The sequence below is a fragment of the Balaenoptera musculus genome, chromosome 3 (assembly GCF_009873245.2).
Source record: "Balaenoptera musculus isolate JJ_BM4_2016_0621 chromosome 3, mBalMus1.pri.v3, whole genome shotgun sequence".
Lineage (NCBI taxonomy): Eukaryota > Metazoa > Chordata > Mammalia > Artiodactyla > Balaenopteridae > Balaenoptera > Balaenoptera musculus.
Window position 1 is genome coordinate 106,771,271 of NC_045787.1, and position 24,191 is coordinate 106,795,461.

The 24,191-nt window shown below is 36.5% G+C and overlaps 1 protein-coding gene across 2 annotated transcripts in view; it reads left to right on the forward strand.

Annotated features, from left to right (window-relative positions):
• CHSY3 (chondroitin sulfate synthase 3) overlaps positions 1–24,191 on the forward strand; it is a 296,881-nt gene that overhangs the window by 62,310 nt on the left and 210,380 nt on the right. The window lies entirely within an intron of this gene.

Genomic DNA, 24,191 nt, shown 5'->3' on the forward strand with positions numbered 1-24,191 from the left:
TTTCCTTTAATCATTTTTTTCCCCTTTGGAGAGTAGAATAATGTCTTAAAAGCAGTTATATAATTTGATCAAAATTTGTATCTTGTATTATTAGCCCAATGTGTAGTTTTCTTTTGGACAGTTGAGATCTATGGTTTAAGAAAAGGGGTTGGGGGACAGTTACTATATTTAATAGAGTACCTTTCATTCACTCTTCCCAATGTATTTTAGTAGTCTCATCAAATTCAAATGTAAATGAAACATTCCATTTCTAGGCTTTAGAAAATTTGTATTAATCTAATTAAAGGTAAGTGTCAGAAGCAGCACTCAGGAAGTTATATAAACACTAACAGAGTTAAATTTGATTAGAAGAGTGTATACTTTTAGCTTTTGATTTAAATGTGAAGTTTAATTCACTTCTTAATGCTTCCTTATCTGACAGAAGTGAAAATGATAGCTACTTCATAAAGCAGTTTTAAGAATTACATTAACCAATGTAGATAAAGAGATTAACACAGTACCTGGCAAACAATAAATGCTCAGTAAATGGTAGCTTTTATTAATGGTTAATGTTCATTGTAATTTTCTGATTGGGATTTGAATTTTATTTTTTTATCATTAACCAGTTTGTAACTTTCCATACTATAATGAAGCATATGCTTTTTTAAATAAAAAATTTAACTTTTAAGGTATATTTTGAAAAAGACTGTTATACATCCATTGAATTAAAAAGTAAAATATAGTGTGTATCCTTTGTATATTTTAAGCTGTGCTTTTGCCGTATCTCTCTTCTCTGTCTCCTGAATGGAAAGATGAAATCTCTAGGTTTTCAGTGTCTTCTTCAGGTCTAAAGAGACCTTTAATGCTGTGGGAAATTGTAATTCTTTTAAATTTATACTCACCGAGACAGTGTGATTAAATCTATATTTTGCTTAGTATTCTTCGTCCTCCTAGAGCCATATTTGTCAATATTACAAATGTAAGCAATGCAATACATTAGTTATTATGAAAGAAATCAGTTTATTATTTGCTCAATTTTTAGAAGCACATCAACATTTTTTGTCCTGTCTATGCTTAGATTAAGCTTAAATATTCTTTGATCTCTGCGGAAGATGAAGTCTTTTCATTCTTCTCTGATGTAGGCTATGAATTATTGAGTTCAACATGTATTTATTGAGCACCAACTGTATACTAAAACCATGAAAATTGCCTTAAGATTGCAGGTACATACAAACTCATTTCAATGCAGCTTATGAAATGTTAAGACCAACTTATGCATAAAATGCTAGAGGAATAGAGTGTCAGAAAAGCACCTAATCTAGTAGCTTCCAGGAAGTGAATCCAGCCCAAACAGCTCTTCAGAAAGTAGAATGATAATTATATTCATAATTATCCTTCTGAATTATCACTAAACCCTCAGTCATCAGCAAAGATTCACTTATGATCATGATAATTTCCTGAATATTAAGCAAAACATCCCAATACACTTTAGTAAAAAAAAAAAAAAAAAAAAAATTAAGTGTAGTAAGGAAGAAGGGTTGTCAGCCTGATGATTAACTAGAAAGTGCATCAGAAACCTCATTTGTAAAGTATTATTACCAATCAAGGGTTCACACTTTGATTGAGATTATCTTTTAATTCTTAATATATTACCGATTCTTTTAATACCAGCATGGTTGGTTTACTGCCATTTTCTGCATTTCAAAAAATTTTCTTACTAATGAATTTTCTTTGATTAAAGACATCGAAAAAGCTGGAAAATAGATATCATAAAAACTGAAGCAATATTTTTCATTTATTTTATAATTATTTAAATTGCTAAAAATTTGCTTTTATTAAACGTACATGTTTTTCAAAGTTTGCTGGTTGTATTAGAACTTGACGTTTAACAAAATAAAAATATTAAAATAAAGAATACAGAAAACATAAAGATTTCCCCATTACACTAGAATTCAGTTTGTGGTGGAAGGAATTAGGTTCATCAGTCTGTTCATAAAATTCTCTGGATCATATGCAGGGGATTCAACATTATGTTATCAGTAGAGCTATTTGAAAAATGGAGGGATCTCTTAATACAAAACTAATGTCAAACAGCATCCCAATTAATGATGTTCAGAATGCAAAGTGCTGTCCCTGTTATATGAAGTGGGTATACAATACTTTTACTGTAATAGCCTTTTTTAATTTTTATTTTTTTTTACTAGTTGGACCTTAGTATAGATTCTATGTAATTAATGATTAATGATTAGGAAATGTTTCTCAAGTGATATCAGTTCCTTTACAGTATTTTAGGGGTAATTACTTAATGAAATATACTGGATTTCTAGCAAAGCAAATCACTCATGTTTAAAGGAGTGACTTCTCAAGGAAAATAATTATCTCATTCAGAGGTATTAGAGATTTAGTGCTTTCCTGGCTTGGTTTTAGTTCCTCTCAAAAGAAGATTGCCATGTTAACTCCTTTTTTTCCCCGTGTCTTGGTCATATGTGCAACATAGCATATTTGTGTTATGTATGATTTGATCACAAATTATACCTAAATGATAGGTGGCCAGTAAGAAAAATAAACATTTTGGGAAGAATGATCTTATATTTGGGCCATTTCTTTCAGTTGTTAAATATGTGGAAAGAGTTGCTAACTCTAGTAGCTGCACCTGTGATTCTGAAGTCATTTCTTTTTTCATGACATCAACTGAAGATGTCATGACTGCCTGTTTCAGATCATCCTCAAAAATCTTCCTTTTATACTTATATTGTGCTATGAAGTTTATAATTAGCAGTTAAAATTTTAAAATATCTTGAAATAATCTGTGTGTGTGTGTGTGCACGTGTTTTAGTGAACCAAGACATGCAATAAAATTAATTTATAAAACATTTATATACACAGGATGACATTTGCTTCAAAATGACATTTGGACTCAGGGCTTAAAAACAGGTTACTGTTCTTGTTCAGGGAAATGTACTCTCCTGATAATGGAATATTGTTCCCTGATTTTGGATGAGTAATAATACCACAGCCATTTTACATGTGGGTGGGTCTAGATCTCTTAGTTTCTTTTAATCCTTTTCCCTCACTCAGGAGGTGAGTACACGGGATGAAAACATTACTGATAAAAGGCTTACCTTGATCATTCATCAAAAGGTTATCATTATTTTCCCCTATCTTCCTTACAAGATGCCTTTCAGAAGCAGACCTATTTTTATACACTGTTAGAGAATCAGGCAGTGGTAAGGATAGCCATGAGGACCCATTCACTTTCCTAGCATCATCTAGAAGTATTCTTTTTTGTGTTGGTGTTAGTCATTGTTGGATTCTGCTATTTCAGAGCACATGAATTCATAAACCATCATCCCTTAGTATCTGTGCAGGGGGTTGGTTCCAGGACCCTTGCAGATACCAAAATCAGTGGATGTTCAAGTCCCTATGTAAAATGGTGTACATAGTATTTGTGTATAACCTATGTAGATCCTCCCATATACTTTGAACCACCTCTAGATTATTTATGATACATAATACAATGTAAATGTTATATAAATAGTTATAAATACAATGTAAATGCTATGTAAATAGTTGCCAGCAAATTCAAGTGTTGCTTTTTGGAACTTTCTGAATTTTCTTCCTCAATATTTTCAGTCTGTGGTTGGTTGAATCTGTGGATGTGGAATCCACAGATGCGGAGGGTGGGAGGGTTGATTTTGTATTTTAGAAAGAGGAAAGACTGCTATGGGGTCCAATTTCCTATATCGCCAGGTTTCATGCTTTGTCTACTCTATCCTCAGAGTATGTCTATAACCTCACCATATAAGTAATAGGCTGGTGGCTGGCTCTCCTTTCATGGTGTTGGGCAAAAATTATGTTATCTTTCCCTTTACTCCCCAACATCATAACTTTCACATGAAAAAGTCCTTTTCTGACAAGAGGAAAAAAATTAAATATTAGCATTATAAGAACATTTATAAAAATTCCAAAGGAAAAATCTAGCAAATAGGCATATAAAGCTAGAACGAAAAGCATACCTATTAGAAGTTATCATCTTATAACAACTGTACAAATAATAAAACTTTTCTACTCCTCTTTGTATATTGATTTTGAAAGAGAGAAATGCATATTTACTGTATATGTTTCATTTTCCTTTAAAATCCAGAGCAGAGTTTTTTATTTACAGCTAATTTGGAGTATAATTATGATAAACTTTAAGGATGACTCAGCAGGAATTTTTATTAGTTTTGTTCACTGCTGTATCTCCAGCATCTAGAACAGAGGCTAGCACATAGTAGATGCTCAATCAATGTTAATGAATGAATGAATACATTATGTATATTCTATTAGAATTGCCACTTGTGTGTCAGTTAACTTTTATGAGATCATTGGGCTAATCGAGTCAAAGATTTAGCCATTTGGAGCTACTGACTTCTTAAGAGAGAGCTCTGATCTTTTGCAATACTTACATTATTTTGAATACTCTTCAAGATTTTAGAAAATGTGGAAGTATTTAAACCCATGGTATAGAATTTAAAGCAGGGAAGGACTTTACAAACTGAACTTCTGTACCATTGTCGTATGAGGGGCCCATTAGCCCTCCTGGAAGGGCAACCTGGAACATTTCTCCATGCAGTTTCACATCTGGCATACTTCTTCACACAGCTGCATTCCAGTGAGGGAAGCCTCCAGAATGAAAGGAAGTACACATTAAGAGATTTTGAAATCCAACAAAATCTACTTGAAAGAATTGGTAACCCTGATGCTTTCTAATAATTTGGCCTTAAAGCTTCACCTTTTAGAAGCAAACCCAAAAAAGTATACCATTGAAGGAAGAAAGCATCAAGATTAGCAGTTCTTTCAAGCAGATTTTACCGGATTTCATAACATATAGCATGACTCTGAAGGATACTACTATATGTTTTATATATAAATAAAACATTTATGTTTATGATATATACATTACTATTCAGTATTTAGAAAACCACTGTTAATTTTAAAACTAGTAAATTATTCATTAAAGTGCATCAGGTTAACTTGGATTAAAAACACTGTGACAGCCAGGTTTGCGAGTTTGCAGATACAAACTTTTTTTCTCTCTCACATCAAATTTTGTAAAATTGATGTGTTGTAGTGAAAAATAACATACGGAGTAAGAAACAACCAAAAAAGTGATTTTGAATAGAGTTCTTTACTTAGATTCTTTCAATTAAATTAGCTTGACAGGCAGTGGTTTAAAAAGTGCCTTTATCCTAGCTCTGCCACTTGCTAATTTTGTGACTTTGGACAGATTACTTAACCTGTTGGTGCCTCATTTTATCATCCATAAAATGGGAATAATCACAGTGCCAACTTCATAGTATTTTTTTTTGTGATTCAATAACTCAACATAGGTGACGTACCTAGAGCAGGATTCAGCAAACTTTCCTGCAAAGGAACAGATGGTAAATATTTCAGGCTTGTGCAACTCCTCAACTCCACTGTTGTGATGTGCAAGCAGCATACATTATCCATAAATGAATGAATGTGGGTATGTTCCAGTAAAAATATATTTACCAAAACAGGCAGTCCAAGAGTCATAGTCTGCTGACCCCTTGTCTAAAATATTGCTTAGTATTTAATCAACTTTCAAAATGTTTATTTTACTCTACCTTATGAGACTTTTCATCAATTAACATATCATAGACACATACATAGAGTTGTCCAATGTATAAAGAAAACAGAGCATACTTAAAGATATAATTTTTTAACAAAAATACAAAATGATTATAATGTGAAAGAATGTCTGAAAATTTCTGGTAGGAAATCCTCAAATTAGTTGAAGGACATGATTAGAAAAATTTTTTTTAAAAATATAAACGGAATTAGCTTAGGGACACTTAGTGATTTGGTTCAAGTCAAGAAGCTGGGAAACAGCAGGAATAGGGGCTGAATTGGTGTGTGCGTGTGTGTGTGTGTGTGTGTGTGTGTGTGTGCACATGTGCACACATCCACTGCTTTCTGGTTCTGTGGCCTTTCTACCAGCCAGTCTAAAGTATGATTGGATTCAGAATATTTACCTCTTGGCCAAACAGAAATTGAATATGAAGCAATGTGTATATTTGAAGATGAGTAGGTAATATATTGTCAACTCAAGCTTTCGATTTTATAGACCTTAAACTTCACTGTTTGGTTGTCACTGACTTAATACTAGAGATATTATCCCAGTCTCATTTATATCAAAGTTGGATTAATCTAGTCAAACTCCATTTGTTTATGCAGTAGTGGTTTTCACTTATATTCATTTATATCTGGACTCATTTGTTCATTCATGAATTCATTTAGTAATAACTGAGTACCTTCTCTAGGTTAAGATATGAGAACAACAAAATGAATAACAAAAAACCCATAGTCCCAGCAATCAAGAAGTTTACAGTAAAATAGGGTCAATAGACAAACAGTAAGGTGACTATATCATGATTGACAAAGGCACCATAGCAAGACATCAGAGGGCTGTGAATGTGCAGAGGAAGGGCCATAATGTATACTATAGCCTTCCCAAGGAGATGACACCTAAACTAAGACCTGGTGGAGGGGTTATTGTTAGCAGGTTTATGGATGCCGGGAAGGGCATTTCAGACAGGTGGAGCACCAAGGTTAAATATCACAGGGGGACACCAAGTGAACTCATTAGGGGTGAGTCACATGAGAAAGGACTGAGAGGTTGCAGGTCTTCTGTCTATATAATTACAGGGATGGTGACTAAAGTATTTAAGTTGTGGAATAACATCATTGTATTTGCCCTTAGGAAGAACATCTAGTGGCAGGTGGGGAGTTAATTGGAAGAAAGATGTGTCTGGAAGTTGAAACAAATTAAGAGAGTTTTTTAGCGGTAATCCAGGTGAAAGATGATGCCAGCTTGGACTGCTGAAGAAAATTTAGGAGATAGAGATAAAAGATTTGAAGACAGATTCAAAGTGGGAAGTGAGAGTGTAGATGGAATCAGGATGACCTCAAGATTTCTGGCTCTCTTTTATACTAATTTATGCTTGGCATCTCAAGTGTGAAATTTCATCATGCATTAATTACTCTTTTTGTCTTCTTATTACAAAATAATGATAGTGCTGATATGTTTGAGATTTTGTTCCTTGGATAATATAACAGTAATAAAGGTAAACAATAAGGCATTGAGGTCCGGTCAACAGGCTTCTGAGTTTTTTATTTTATATTTTTTAGAAAATTCACCTTTTAAAAAAAGTATGTTTATTTATTTATTCAGCTGCCTTGGGTCTTAGTTGCGGCACGTGGGAATCTGTTAGTTGTGGCATGCGAACTCTTAGTTGCGGCACGTGGGATCTAGTTCCCCGACCAGGGATCAAACCCGGGCATCCTGCATTGGGAGCGCGGAGTCTTAGCCACTGGACCACAAGGGATGTTCCCTAAGTTTTTTAAAAAGTCAAGTCTTCACCAGTTTCTACCATAATCAAATCTATTGTGTTGCCATTGTTACAGCCATGAAGTTCAGATTCTATAAATAATGTAACTTGGAAGCAGCCATGGGTAATACATTAAAAGCATGCTTGCATGGGCAGTCTGTCACTGGATGAAGGAATAGGAAGAAGAGAAAGAAGAGAAGGAAGGGGAGGAGGGGGAAGAGGAAGAAGAGGAAGATTCTTGTTCTGGTCTGGGAATCAGGGAAGCAGATAACTGTTAACCCTTAGATTAAAAAAAGAATGCAAGGAACAGTGTTGTCCCAGGGATTTTTAGGGGAGATGATGTTGCTTCTTGCAGCTCACCAGGTAGCTGCATTGTGGTGAGCGCCCTCTCTCTGTTTAGAGTGTATAGATAGACCCATCTTATAGTACAAACTACTCTTTGTTCTCCATTTAATTCTGTCCAAGAAGCACTGCAAATAGACAATCAAGGATGAAGTGAGAACCTTTTATTTAATTAATTGTTTTGTAGCTTTCTCTGAAGTTTTCTTTTCTGAGCGCTCCTTCAGCAGTTCAAACCAGCCATGTGACGGTGTCAGCCAGCTTGCTGAAACTGAAGACCTGGGAGCATTCTCTTCCAGGGTGTTACACACTTTTGCTAAGGCACACACTTTTTTTACCTTTCAGGTACAACAATGATAATAGCAAATTAAAATCTGACTAGAGTTCAATAGTACATTACCTTGGCCTCCCAACTAAATGATTTCTTTTTTATTTTTATTTTTTTTAAACATCTTAATTGAAGTATAATTGCTTTACAATGGTGTGTTAGTTTCTGCTTTATAACAAAGTGAATCAGTTATACATATACATATGTTCCCATATCTCTTCCCTCTTGCATCTCCCTCCCTCCCACCCTCCCCATCCCACCCCTCTACGTGGTCACAAAGCACCGAGCTGATCGAGCTGATCTCCCTGTGCTATGCGGCTGCTTCCCACTAGCTATCTATTTTACATTTGGTAGTGTATATATGTCCATGACACTCTAACCCTGTCACATCTCACCCCTCCCCCTCCCCATATCCTCAAGTCCATTCTCTAGTAGGTCTGTGTCTTTATTCCCATCTTGCCACTAGGTTCTTCATGGCCTTTTTTTTTTTTTTCCTTAGATTCCATATATATGTGTTAGCATACTGTATTTGTTTTTCTCTTTCTGACTTACTTCACTCTATATGACAGACTAACTCCATCCACCTCATTACAAATACATCCATTTCATTTCTTTTTATGGCTGAGTAATATTCCATTGTACATATGTGCCACATCTTCTTTATCCATTCATCCAATGATGGACACTTAGGTTGCTTCCATGTCCTGGCTATTGTAAATAGAGCTGCAATGAACATTTTGGTACATGACTCTTTTTGAACTATGGTTTTCTCAGGGTATATGCCCAGTAGTGGGATTGCTGGGTCGTATGGTAGTTCTATTTGTAGTTTTTTAAGGAACCTCCATACTGTTCTCCATAGTGGCTGTATCAATTTACATTCCCACCAACAGTGCAAGAGGGTTCCCTTTCCTCCACACCCTCTCCAGCATTTATTGTTTCTAGATTTTTTGATGATGGCCATTCTGACCAGTGTGAGATGATATCTCATTGTAGTTTTGATTTGCATTTCTCTAATGATTAATGATGTTGAGCATTCTTTCATGTGTCTGTTGGCAATCTGTATATCTTCTTTGGAGAAATGTCTATTTAGGTCTTCTGCCCATTTTTGTATTGGGTTGTTCGTTTTTTTGTTATTGAGCTGCATGAGCTGCTTGTAAATCTTGGAGATTAATCCTTTGTCAGTTGCTTCATTTGCAAATATTTGCTCCCATTCTGAGGGTTGTCTTTTCATCTTGTTTATGGTTTCCTTTGCTGTGCAAAAGTTTTTAAGTTTCATTAGGTCCTATTTGTTTATTTTTGTTTTTATTTCCATTTCTCTAGGAGCTGGGTCAAAAAGAATCTTGCTGCAATTTATGTCATAGAGTGTTCTGCCTATGTTTTCCTCTAAGAGTTTGATAGTGTCTGGCCTTACACTTAGGTCTTTAATCCATTTTGAGTTTATTTTTGTGTATGGTGTCAGGGAGTGTTCTAATTTCATACTTTTACATGTATCTGTCCAATTTTCCCAGCAACACTTATTGAAGAAGCTGTCTTTTCTCCACTGTATATGCTTGCCTCCTTTATCAAAGGTAAGGTGACCATATGTGCGTGGGTTTATCTCTGGGCTTTCTATCCTGTTCCATTGATCTATATTTCTGTTTTTGTGCCAGTACCAAACTGTCTTGATTACTGTAGCTTTGTAATATAGTCTGAAGTCAGGGAGCCTGATTCCTCCAGCTCCATTTTTCGTTCTCAAGATTGCTTTGGCTATTCGGCGTCTTTTGTGTTTCCATACAAATTGTGAAATTTTTTGTTCTAGTTCTGTGAAAAATGCCATTGGTAGTTTGATAGGGATTGCATTGAATCTGTAGATTGCTTTGGGTAGTAGAGTCATTTTCACAATGTTGATTCTTCCAATCCAAGAACATGGTATATCTCTCCATCTATTTGTATCATCTTTAATTTCTTTCATCAGTGTCTTATAATTTTCTGCATACAGGTCTTTTGTCTCCTTAGGTAGGTTTATTCCTAGATATTTTATTCTTTTTGTTGCAATGGTAAACGGGAGTGTTTCTTTAATTTCTCTTTCAGATTTTTCATCATTAGTGTATAGGAATGGAAGAGATTTCTGTGCATTAATTTTGTATCCTGCTACTTTACCAAATTCATTGATTAGCCCTACTAGATTTCAGGTAGCATTTTTAGGATTCTCTGTGTACAGTATCATTTCATCAGCAAACAGTGACAGCTTTACCTCTTCGTTTCTGACTTAGATTCCTTTTATTTCTTTTTCTTCTCTGAGTGCTGTGGCTAAAACTTCCAAAACTATGTTGAATAATAGTGGTAAGAGTGGGCAACCTTGTCTTGTTCCTGATATTAGTGGAAATGGTTTCAGTTTTTCACCATTGAGGACAATGTTGGCTGTGGGTTTGTCATATATGGCCTTTATTATGTTGAGGAAAGTTCCCTCTATGCCTACTTTCTGCAGGGCATTTATCATAAATGGGTGTTGAATTTTGTCGAAAGCTTTCTCTGCATCTATTGAGATGATCATATGGTTTTTCTCCTTCAGTTTGTTAATATGGTGTATCACGTTGATTGATTTGCATATATTGAAGAATCCTTGCATTCCTGGGATAAACCCCACTTGATCATGGTGTATGATCCTTTTAATGTGCTGTTGGATTCTGTTTGCTAGTATTTTGTTGAGGATTTCTGCATCTATGTTCATCAGTGATATTGGCCTGTAGTTTTCTTTTTTTGTGACATCTTTGTTTGATTTTGGTATCAGGGTGATGGTGGCCTCGTAGAATGAGTTTGGGAGTGTTCCTCCCTCTGCAATATTTTGGAAGAGTTTGAGAAGGATAGGTGTTAGCTCTTCTCTAAATGTTTGATAGAATTCGCCTGTGAAGCCATCTGGTCCTGGGCTTTTGTTTGCTGGAAGATTTTTAATCACAGTTTCAATTTCAGTGCTTGTGATTGGTCTGTTCATATTTTCTATTTCTTCCTGGTTCAGTCTCGGCAGGTTGTGCATTTCTAAGAATCTGTCCATTTCTTCCAGGTTGTCCATTTTATTGGCATAGAGTTGCTTGTAGTAATCTCTCATGATCGTTTGTATTTCTGCAGTGTCAGTGGTTACTTCTCCTTTTTCATTTCTAATTCTATTGATTTGAGTTTCTCCCTTTTTCTCTTGATGAGTCTGGCTAATGGTTTATCAACTTTGTTTATCTTCTCAAAGAACCAGCTTTTAGTTTCATTGATTTTTGCTATTGTTTCCTTCATTTCTTTTTCATTTATTTCTGATCTGATCTTTATGATTTCTTTCCTTCTGCTAGCTTTGGGGTTTTTTTGTTCTTCTTTCTCTAATTGCTTTAGGTGCAAGGTTAGGTTGTTTATTCAAGATGTTTCCTGTTTCTTGAGGTAGGCTTATATTGCTATAAACTTCCCTCTTAGCACCACTTTTGCTGCGTCCCATAGGTTTTGGGTCGTCATGTCTCCATTGTCGTTTGTTTCTAGGTATTTTTTGATTTCCCCTTTGATTTCTTCAGTGATCACTTCGTTATTAAGTAGTGTATTGTGTAGCCTCCATGTGTTTGTATTTTTTACTGATCTTTTCCTGTAATTGATATCTAGTCTCATAGCATTGTGGTCGGAAAAGATACTTGATACGATTTCAGTTTTCTTAAATTTACCAGGGCTTGATTTGTGACCCAAGATATGATCTATCCTGGAGAATGTTCCATGAGCACTTGAGAAAAATGTGTATTCTGTTGTTTTTGGGTTGAATGTCCTATAAATATCAATTAAGTCCATCTTGTTTAATGTATCGTTTAAAGCTTGTGTTTCCTTATTTATTTTCATTTTGGATGATCTGTCCATTGGTGAAAGTGGTGTGTTAAAGTCCCCTACTATGATTGTGTTGCTGTCGATTTCCCCTTTTATGGCTGTTAGTATTTGCCTTATGTATTGAGGTGCTCCTATGCTGGGTGCATAAATATTTACAATTGTTATACCTTCCTCTTGGATCGATCCCTTGATCATTATATAGTGTCCTTCTTTGTCTCTTGTAATAGTCTTTATTTTAAAGTCTATTTTGTCTGATATGAGAATTGCTACTCCAGCTTTCTTTTGATTTCCATTTGCATGGAATATCTTTTTCCATCCCCTCACTTTCAGTCTGTATGTGTCTCTAGGTCTGAAGTGGGTCTCTTGTAGACAGCATATATATGGGTCTTGTTTTTTTTATCCATTCAGCCAGTCTGTGTCTTTTGGTGGGAGCATTTAATCCATTTACATTCAAGGTAATTATTGATATGTATGTTCCTATTCCCATTTTCTTAAATGTTTTGAGTTTGTTATTGTAGGTGTTTTCCTTCTCTTGTGTCTCTTGCCTAGAGAAGTTCCTTTAGCATTTGTTGTAAAGCTGGTTTGGTGGTGCTGAACTCTCTCAGCTTTTGCTTGTCTGTAAAGGTTTTAATTTCTCCATCAAATCTGAATGAGATCCTTGCTGGGTAGAGTAATCTTGGTTGTAGGTTTTTCTCCTTCATGACTTTAAGTATATCCTGCCACTCCCTTCTGGCTTGCAGAGTTTCTGCTGAAAGATCAGCTGTTAACCTTATGGAGATTCCCTTGTGTGTTATTTGTTGTTTTTCCCTTGCTGCTTTTAATATGTTTTCTTTATATTTAATTTTGACAGTTTGATTAATATGTGTCTTGGCGTGTTTCTCCTTGGATTTATCCTGTATGGGACTCTCTGTGCTTCCAGGACTTGATTAACTATTTCCTTTCCCATATTAGGGAAGTTTTCAACTATAATCTCCTCAAATATTTTCTCAGTCCCTTTCTTTTTCTCTTCTTCTCCTGGGACCCCTATAATTCAAATGTTGGTGCGTTTAATGTTGTCCCAGAGGTCTCTGAGACTGTCCTCAGTTCTTTTCGTTCTTTTTTCTTTATCCTGCTCTGCAGTAGTTATTTCCACCATTTTATCTTCCAGGTCACTTATCCGTTCTTCTGCCTCAGTTATTCTGCTATTGATCCCATCTAGAGTATTTTTAACTTCATTTATTGTGTTTTTCATCATTGCTTGGTTCCTCTTTAGTTCTTCTACGTCCTTGTTAAATGTTTCTTGCATTTTGTCTATTCTATTTCCAAGATTTTGGATCATCCTTACTATCATTATTCTGAATTCTTTTTCAGGTAGCCTACCTATTTCCTCTTCATTTGTTAAGTCTGGTGTGTTTTGACCCTGCTCCTTCACCTGCTGTGTGTTTTTCTGTCGTCTCATTTTGCTTATCTTACTGTGTTTGGGGTCTCCTTTTCACAGGCTGCAGGTTCCTAGTTCCCGTTGTTTTTGGTGTCTGCCCCGAGTGGGTAAGGTTGTTTCAGTGGCTTGTGTAGGCTTCCTGGTGGAGGGGACTGGTGCCTGTGTTCTGGTGGATGAGGCTGGATCTTGTCTTTCTGGTGGGCAGGACCGCCTCCAGTGGTGTGTTTTGGGGTGTCTGTGACCTTATTATGATTTTAGGCAGCCTCTCTGCTAATGGATGGGGCTGTGTTCCTGTCTTGCTAGTTGTTTGGCATAGGGTGTCCAGCACTGTAGCTTGCTGGTCATTGAGTGAAGCTGGGTCTTGATGTTCAGATGGAGATCTCTGAGAGATACTCACCGTTTGGTATTACGTGGAGCTGGGAGGTCTCTTGTGGACCAGTGTCCTGAAGTTGGCTCTCCCACCTCAGAGGCACAGCCCTGATGCCTGGCTGGAGCACCAAGAGCCTTTCATCCACACTGCTGGCTGGAGTGCGCCGGCTGCGCCGAGTCCGGGAGACGCTGAAGCCGGCCGGCACCTCGGAGTCCCGAGCCTGGCATCCGGAGCCTGGCGTCCCGGCCCCACCCTAAATGATTTCTTTGATTAAGCCAATATGGTTTTCAGAAGGAATAAGAATATCTACCCTACTCATATTTCTTTTTTAATAACATTGATTTTATGTAAACTTTTCAGTTAGAAACCGGAAATCACCAAGTTATTGCTATTTTTAATTGCGAAAAGGAGATGAAGTAAATGACAAATACAACCTAAGATACAGAATGGAACGAATTGGCATTCTTTGGAACTTAAAGGCTGTCTTGAGTTCTGGAACACATGTCATAGTGTCTAGATTTTCAAAGGGGATGCATTTTTATGTTATTCAGGCAAAAAAGCAGGAGAACAGTCTTGATGTCTGTTATTGGCAGTATTGAAAGCAGAGGAGATGAGTTGAAACCAGGAGTCCTGTCCCATCAATATAGCCTGTGTTTTATGGCTGGAGCAACTGTTTGTAGTTACTGTCACCTTTTGTGGCTTTGGCTTTTAAATCTGATCTGCCTAAACGTTTTGTTCAAAAGAACCAAGCCATTTCTAATTGCAACATGTTGGTCTGTTTGAGGCAATTTCTTAGCAAATCACCAGTCATGCCATGTTATATCAAATTGTGCTCTAAAGTTGTAGTTCTAGGTTTAAATTCTTACACATATTCTTTTTCTAAAATGTTTATTTATTTATTTATGGCTGCATTGGGTCTTTGTTGCTGCACGCGGGCTTTCTCTAGTTTCAGCGACCAGGGGTTACTCTTTGTTGCAGTGCGCGGGCTTCTCTTTACTGTGGCTTCTCTCGTTGTGGAGCACAGGCTCTAGGCGTTCGGGCTTCAGTAGTTGTGGCACGTGGGTTCAGTAGTTGTGGCTCGCAGGCTCTAGAGCACAGGCTCAGTAGTTGTGGCACATGGGCTTAGTTGCTCCGCGGCATGTGGGATCTTCCTGGGATCTTCGACCAGGGCTCGAACCCATGTCCCCTGCACTGGCAGGTGAATTCTTAATCACTGTGCCACCAGGGAAGTCCCACACATATTCTTTATTATTATTATTAGAAATAAAATAACAACAAAGTTTTGTGCAGTATTTTGAGTGTTTGAGTGTTCTGAGTTCAGTGTTTCCAGTGTTTTGAATAGCAAACTTTTCTTCAGTGCTTTGACACTCAAAACACTGTTCTAAATGCTTTATAAATATTACCACTTAATTTTCATCCCAACTCTAAGAAGTGGGTACTAGTATATGAGAAAATTGAGCTCAGAAAGTTGAAGTGACTTGCTCAAGATTATATGGCAACTTAATATGTGGTGGAATCAGGATTCTTGTTTTAGTCATTCATTGACTGCAGCACCTGTTATCCAGTATACTCTATCTTTCATGAATGATCTGGTTCCATAGCATCTGTGTACATTAAAAAATATAGTGCACATTCATGGAGGTTGCCTTTATTCCTGTTAGACAATGAATGTGCACTAAGAGATTTCCACTGCATTCAATAAACCCCTCTCAATTCACAAGATGGAAAACTCTGGATTTGTTTGGACATTTTGTTTTCTTTTTCTTTACTCTCTTCTCTCCTTCCCTGCTTTCACTTCCCTTCCCTCTCTCAACTTCTAGATAAAGAGCATGGGGCTTAGAACCAAACAGACCTCATTTCAAGGTCTGGTTCTGTCTTTTGTTCACCACCTTATTTTGAGAAAGATACTGAACTTCCCTGAGACTCAGTTTTCCCATCCTAAAAAAAAGGTAATAACCCTTGTCAGAGTAATTTCCATTTAAATGGTTTTGTGTCTGAGAAGTTCTGAACAATAGTAGCTGCTGTTATTATGATTAAATTTTGTTATTATTGTCCATATTATTACCTTAGGTCACATTGGAGCCTCACTTTCAAAGCTGATGTCATTGATACACTCAGCCAGTGTAGCCCAGTTGCTTTGTCACCTCTTTAGAGCTGATGGGATAGTTTGCTTATAAGATCTTTTGAGAAGCTGTGTTATTTCAGACACCACCTGTGAATGTCTTAACAAACTGTAGAAGGCCAGTTGGACGTGGTGGTGTTTTTGACTCTTGGAACCCTGGAGTTGTTTGGATGTGTGGATGTGTTTATTTTAACATCTTCTTACATTTAAAAAAATTTTTTTAAATGTTTATTTATTTTTGGCTGTGTCAGGTCTTAGTTGCGGCACACGGCTCTCTGGTTGTGGTGCACGGGCTTAGTTGCCCCATGGCATGTGGGACCTAGTTCCCCGACCAGGGATCAAACCCACGTCCCCTGCACTGGAAGGCAGATTCTTAGCCACTGGACCACCAGGGAAGTCCCTACATTTTAAAATGTTGTAGAACTGAATGCTAGCAACAGTTTCTGTCTCCCAATCAGTATACTGGATTTTTTTTTTTTTATTTGGTTTCCTAGTTCATTGTTAGAACTTGTTTTAAAAGTGTACAACCAAGTTCTGTCTTGACAAACATCATAGGTAAGTTTCGTGTGGTCAAGTCTTTGAGGAAGAAGCCTTCTAAACCAGATTGGATGTTTCAAAGAATTTCTTATTATCTTAATGACAAACACATAGCAATCCTAAGGTCTGCTATCCCCGATACACACACACACTCACACATACACACACACGCTTTTATATCATTGGTTCTACTTTTTTTTCTTTATAGCATTTATCCTATCTGCAACAACCTTATTTGTTTTCTTGTTTATGATGTGTTTTCTCTACCATACTCAAAGACTAATAAAAGTAGAGATCTTATATGACTTGTTTTCAGTACCCCTAGTGCACAGCACAGCTTCTGAATTTATATGAGTTTTTTTGAACTAATGAATGAAACCATGTGAAGTGCCAGTGTCTGGCTCCATAACTGTGCCTTCTGTAAATGTTTGCTAGTTTCTTTCTCCTTCTTGAATCATCTTTGCATAAACTTCTGATGATTGAAGTCTACCAATGGATAAATTTCTCAGATGACTCAAAGCATATTTAAGAACTTGTAGCTCTTTTGTTTCATTCTTGAGGATGACTTTTTTTTTTCTTAACAAGTTAAAAGAACACCAGACTACTGTCTGCACTTATTTTATAAAATCAGTTATATGACAACATATGCCATATATATGACCAACATATAACACCTACGTCATCTTCTCTCAGACAATAAAGTTCCAGGGGCGATGCTACTCGTTGTTTAAATTGACTTTTCTCAAGCTAGTTTTTTTTTTTTTTTTTTTTTTTTTTCATTGAAAAATTTGTATCCATGCATAGAGTTAAAAAGTCAAACAAAAAGTAACTGTACAATGACATGAAAGTCTCTTTGCCACCTCAGACTCCTTGGCTTCATGCCCAGAAATGATCAGGTGTTTAATTTGCAGTAACTTAACAGTAAAACATTTTAACTCTTATGCCAGCATCAATGTTTGTGACTGAATGAATACTACATTCACTGTTACAACCGTTGGTTACTTTTACCCACTTAAAAGTATGTATCTTTAAGATCTTACTATATTAGTACATGAGGATTTGATTCTTTTTAAAAACAACTGTGCAGTGTTTCATTGTGTGGATATAATTTCATTTATTGAATCAGTCTATTAATGAACATTAAGATAATTTATAGTTTTCAGTCTTTGTTTTTAAAACAATGCTACAATATATATTACTAAAATATTTCTATATACACACTTAAATATATTTATAGGGTGAATTCTTGAAATAAAATGTTGGGTCAAAGGACTTGTGCTTTCACAGTGATAATAGATCTTGCCAAAGTTTACTCCAGGTCAGTTGCCACACCTTCCATGAGTCTATGAAAGCACCTTTCATGTCAGCTACTCACCAATTTTTTTTTTTTTTTTAATTTTGAGTTTATTTATTTATTTATTTATTTATTTATTTATTTATTTATTTATGGCTGTGTTGGGTCTTCGTTTCTGTGCGAGGGCTTTCTCTAGTTGTGGCAAGTGGGGGCCACTCTTCATCGCGGTGCGCGGGCCTCTCATTATCACAGCCTCTCTTGTTGCGGAGCACAGGCTCCAGACATGCAGGCTCAGTAATTGTGGCTCACGGGCCTAGTTGCTCTGCGGCATGTGGGATCTTCCCAGACCAGGGCTCGAACCCGTGTTCCCTGCATTGGCAGGCAGATTCTCAACCACTGCGCCACCGGGGAAGCCCACCAATATTGATTATGATCAGTCTTTTTGAATTTTCGTAATCTGACTAGTGAGAAGTGGCAGGTCCTTCCTAAGCTGTTTTCACTTGCATTTTTAAATTATGTAAGAGGCTTTCCTTACTCATTTGAAGGAACACCTCATTCAATACAAATATTGGTGCTTTGTCTGCCATAGGTGGCAGTTTGTTGTTTAGCCCTTTTTTCAAGTTTTTACCATATTCTTCATGAATAGTTTTTAAAAATATGTAGTTATTAATTTTTTCTAAGGATTCTGCCCTGAGATCTCATTCTCAATGGTCTCTCAGGGCACCCAATAATAGCACTTAACACAATATAATTCCATCTTTGTGTGTGATTATTCATCTAATTTCTGTCTTGCTCACTGGACTGTAAATTCCACAGGGTCAGGCACTGTCTTTCTGCAGCTCCCTGTGATGTGCCCAACAGAAAACATAGCGCCTACCTGCTATTAAGAATCTCTTAACGAAATGTTTATTGAGTGAATAAGGGAGGGAAGTAATAAGTAATATGACATAATTCATTAACTTTAAATATATATGTTCAGAGTGTATTTATCACAGGCTGCAGTCCCAGTGGCATGTAAATATATCTTAAAAAAGAAAAAAAATGATCCTCAGTCCATTTTATGTCAGTACAAATCATTGAAGACTATATTTGAAATCATTTCATATTTGCTGTAAGAACTACTGGTTTTTCTAAGGCTGTGGCTTATTTGGTTGTCATTTCTCTCTTACACAGCATCACTTTGTTCATTCAGAAAGCTAAAATCTCTTGCTTGCCAAGAAACTTGTAATGAATTTCATCATTATGTCTCAGTAACAGCTAACTTTGGACAGTGGTGGAAAAACGTTTTTCATAAAGATGATCACTGTATTTAAAGAACTCATGACTTTGTAAAGGAATAGACACTTAGTTTTCAAAGATAATGATGAAGAAGAATAAATATTTTACATTCTGTTGCTTTTTATGAGAGATAAGGGTATGCTAACTCTGTTTTTCCATCTCTTAGTTTAAAAGCATCTTTTAAGATTTTGGTGTAAATTTTTGAAAGACTGCACTATAAAAATAACACTTTTGCTAACAGGTACAAATAACAAGGTAGATAGAATGAGGGTGCATAATCTTTATTCGACTATCAGTAATTCAAGAGTTAATGACTAGAATTATGTCTGATTTTAAATTTCAAGTCAACCCAAATTTATACTTTATTTTAAAAATTCACTTTATTTCTGTAAGTTTAAAAGATCTTCCTAACATGGATTTTTATTCAGATATATTATGTCTACTACCTTTCAATTATGTGTTCACTGTATTCATTATGTATTCATATTCATTCTCTCTCTTTCTCTCCCAGCCCCCCCCACCCCCCAGGTGACCTAGAGATTGACTGTTACTATACAGACTGTAGTAAAAGCCCGGTACACTTCCTGGGTTCTTTTTGATGTGTGTGCTCACAAATTTAGGCAAAGCGCTCCACCTCTCAGCCTTCAGGTTCCTTGGAGGTTGAATTCATTCTCACAAGAAAGAAAATATTATCTGAGAAATAGTCATGATTCAAAAAGTTTTTGAATTAGCGTCTCTCTGGAATTCATTTTTTTAAATTCTCCTTTTTTCTTTTTTTGAAGGCATTTGGTAAGTGGGCCACTGAAGAAATTGCCAGCTGATGGAGATGCTGACAGTAACACATTAGGAATTGTTGTTTTGTGCCTGTTTCAGAGATTAGTACCAGGGTCAGGTGAAGGGCCTGGGATGGGAACTAAGCTAAACAGGACCTCACTGAGTATGTCTTGCTTGCCCTCCTCCCTTTACTCTTTATCTTTTTATCCTTCCCTTATTCCATAAGAAGAGTACTAAGTGAGCCTTCTGTGAGAATTGATGTATTGTTGCTTCTAGTAGGAGGGTAGGGTAATAGGTATAGAGTAATTTAAAAACCTGTGTATTAGCTATTTTCCATAGTTAATTCATAAAAATGAATAGCATATTATTTTTAGAAGATTATTTCTATGCTCATAAAAATTGGCATCTCTTTCTGAACATGCCCTCACCAATAGCTTTCTGTATTTTTAGGTCAGGGGAATACAAATGTCTATATCCCTGAAACTGACATTCAGAGATTTAGCCCACAAACATAATCCCATGTAAACCAAAAAGGGCAGGGGAAAAAAAAAAAAAAAAAAGCTAAAGCAGTTAGTTAAAATTCTGCCTGGTTTCCTTTAGGTTATTGATATGTAAGTCAATGCTTATATTTACATTTGAATTACTCTCTATGCCCTTGTTTTGTTCTTTTTAACCCATGACTTTAGCAATGGAAGATGACTTTCTGTTGCCTATATATGAAGGTAGGGCAAGGTGGCTTCCTTCTGTGTCTCTGCTGTCTCTTATGAGAACCATCTGGGTCTCTGCCTTTTATGGCCCAGGGTTCAGGACAAATTCTGTTAAGCCTCCATAGTTAAGGAATACACTTTATTGGGACAATATACCTAGCCAAGGATCAACAAGAGAAGAGAAAACGTGGCGCCCTCTCTTCCTCCTGTTATTCCATAGAGGAATGTGTCAAGGCTGGGGTGCTTCTGGGGACATGCTGTCAGAGGGGGACACCCAGGCTGTTGGGTGCCAGAGAGCCTGAATTTAGGATGCCAGCTGTTTAAAAGCCTGGAAATGTCAGCTGCCCAGTGTTGCAGACCTTAGAGCATCTGAGATATTACAGTTTCCTCTGTAGGTAGTTGCAAGTCATGGGAAACTAAGCCTGCCTGGCCCCTCCTGTCTGTCGGGAGACAGAGGAGCCCCCCATCCCAGCCAGCTCATTGTCTAGGCAGCCAGAATATTCCCAGAGCCATTTTCAAAAAATCCTGATCCTCATACTGTAATGAAGGAGCCACTGAGAGCAGATTAGAATCTAAAGAGATAAATAAATTTTAATAGTTGGAACCTGAGACGTGTATTGTGTCTTCCTTCCTTCCTTCCTTCTTCTTACTTTAATTTATATACCCACCTTTCCAAACTAACAGTTGTGTTCCCAAATAGCTTTATAAATGTTTTCATTTCTTTGTTTTTGAATTACCTTTTCTGTTTTCCCTTTTTCTAAATCTCCTGTGTCCAGTCCCAGTTTCCTCTTCTCCCTTTGCAGACAGGCGTGTTATCTGGGTGCCTCAGACAACTTTCTACTCAGACTGATTTGTTCTAAGCTGTCCTGCAACAAGTGAGGCTCAGCTGTGTGTATTGTGAGAAACCATGTTCTGCTTTTCAATGTTGTATTAGGATTGTTGCCCACTGAATTGTTAGGACTCCAGACAGGATGTTCATGTCAGTCCAGGTTCTTGTTTTCAAAACTGTAATGTGGCCAGCAGCATGATTACTCAGGTCATGAGTTTTTCATGAGGAACATGCCATGTGGTAATCGGCTTTGCTGGTGTGTAAAGGGAATGTGTGATGTCTTTTTCCTTTGGATGGACAGGAGTCTTTCAAAGAGCCATATTTTGTAGTTCCTTGTGGGGTTTAATGTGGTCAGAGTGCCCTTTCACACTTGCATCTGGTAGATGATCAACCTAAATGGAGAACTGATTTGAAAAAAAAAAAATTACCCAAAGCCTTGTCTCAGGGGCCTCACGGTGGTGGCTCAGGTTAGACTGTGGGTGGCCGTCACCCTCCTGGGGGAAGTGCTAGGTGGGGGAAGATTCCATTTCCTTCTGTCTTTAGCTCATGTGTTAAGGACGCAAAGCAGAGAGGGATAAGCCAGACAGGATAAAACAATATTTTATTAAAAAATAAGGAAGAACAGAAAAATCATCCCAAAGAATGAAAGGAGAAGAATTTTAAAGTTCTTCTGTAGGCAATCTGAGACACTGCGGTACAATTTTATCTGAACTTTATATAAGGAGGTAAATTAAATGTCTTGTGGCAGGGCTGGCTTATGAACCTTAAAGCACCCAAAGGTTAATTCTGACCTACACAGATTTTTTTTTTGAAATATCATCCTTTGAGATGTCATGAATCAATTTTTATCATATCTTTTATTTTTTAAGGGTGATTTGTTCCTTGTTGGAAAATAGATATTAAAGCATTAGTATTTTTGATAACTTATTATAAAATCTTGTATTTACGTCGTACTTAACCCCAAAAAAACATGGATGCAAGAGTTTTACCAGCAGTCATTATAACTGTAATGCTCACTGTTGAAAAGTGGCCAGTTCAGAGTGATGCTTACTGCTGACAGCTACTACCGTCATTTCAGTGCTGAAATATGAGATTCAAAAAACTTTCCTTTAGTGAAATTGATAAATAGGAAATTCACTAAGTCTTTAAGCAAACTAAAATACGCTTTATAAACATCTTATTCTTGGTCCACGTTGCAGAGAAAAATTTCTTATGTGACTGAGAGCTGTTCACTTTCCTTTTTCTTTAGCCTTTGTTGAGGTACAAATGATGAATGAAATTTTAAGATATTTAAAGTGTGTATCAGGACTTCCCTGGCGGTCCAGTGGTTAAGACTTTGCCTTCCAATGCAGAGGGTATGGGTTCAAACCCTGGTCAGGGAGCTAAGATCCCACATGGCTCACGGCCAAAAAACCAAAACATAAAACAGAAGCAGTATTGTAACAAATTCAGTAAAGACTTAAAAAAATACATTAAAGAAAAAAAGTGCATCATGATGATCTGATATACATATACGTTGTGAAAGGGTTTCCTCCTCTAGATAATTCACATGTCCATCACCTCACATATTCATCTTTCTGTGTGTGTGAGAACATTTAAGTTCTACTCCCTTAGCAAATTTCAATTACACAATACAGTGTTATCAGGTAGAGTCACCATATAATACATTAAATCCTCAGACCTTGTTAATCTTATAGCTAAAAGTTTGTACCCTTTTACCAACCTTTCCTTTCCTTATTTCCCTGTCCTCCAGCCCTGGCAATCACTTTTCTACTCTTTGTTTCTATGAATTTGACTTTTTTTTTTTTTTTAGGTTCCACATATAAGTGATACTATGCAGTATCTGTGTTTTACTGTCTGACTTATTTCACCTCGCATAGTGCCCTCAAGTTCCATCCATGTCGTGACAAATAGCAGGATGTCCTTTCTGATTAATATTCAGAAATATTCCTGGCTGAATGATATTCCATTTTATACGTACCACATTTTCTTTGTCCAGTCATTCATCAGTGGAGACTTTGGTTGTTTCCATGTCTTGGCTATTGTGAATAATGCTTTTTAATGAACATGGGAGTGCAGATGTCTCTTCAAGATCCTGTTTTCATTTCCATTGCATATATTGCCAGAACTGAGATTGCCGTATCATATGGTAGTTTTTAAAATTTTTTGAGGAAGCTTCATACTGTTTTCTGTAGAGGCTGCACCAATTTACATTCTCATCAACAGTGCACAAAAGTTCCTTTTTCTCCACATCCTCACCATCACTTGTTATCTCTTGTCTTTTTGAGAATTGTCATTCTAAGGGGTGTAAGGTCATACCTCATTGTGGTTTTGATTTACACATTCCTGATGATTAGTGATGTGGAACATCATTTTATGTACCTGTTGGCCATGTGTATGTCTTCTTTGGAAAAATGTCTATTTAATCCTCTGAGCATTTTAAAATTAGATTGTTTGGGGGGTTTTTTTGCTATTGTGTTGTGTGAATTCTTTATATATTTTGGATATTAACCCTGTATCAGATATATGATTTGCAACTAGTTTCTCCCATTCCATAGGTTGCCTTTTCATTGTGTTGATGGTTTCCTTTGCTGTGCAACTTTTTAGTTTGATGCAATGCCACTTGTTTATTTTTTCTGTTGTTACCTCTGCTTTTGGTGTCAAATCCAAAAAAAATCATTGCCAAGACTGATGTCAAGGACCTTACTCTCTATATTTTCTGCTAGGAGTTTTACAGTTATAGAATTTAAATTTAAATTTTTAATCCATTTTGAGTTGATTTTTGTGGGCAGTGTAAGATAGAGGTACAGTTTCATTCCTTTGCATGTGGCTGTCCAGTTTTTCCAACAATTTTTATTGAAATTTTAGAATTGCCTGAAATATCTCATATGACATGGATATTTATTCATTTAAAGTTTGATGTGATAGCTGTTTTGTTTTGTTTTTGTATTTCCTTTGAGAACGTTGTATATTTCAGGCCTGTACCTGGAATAAGTTC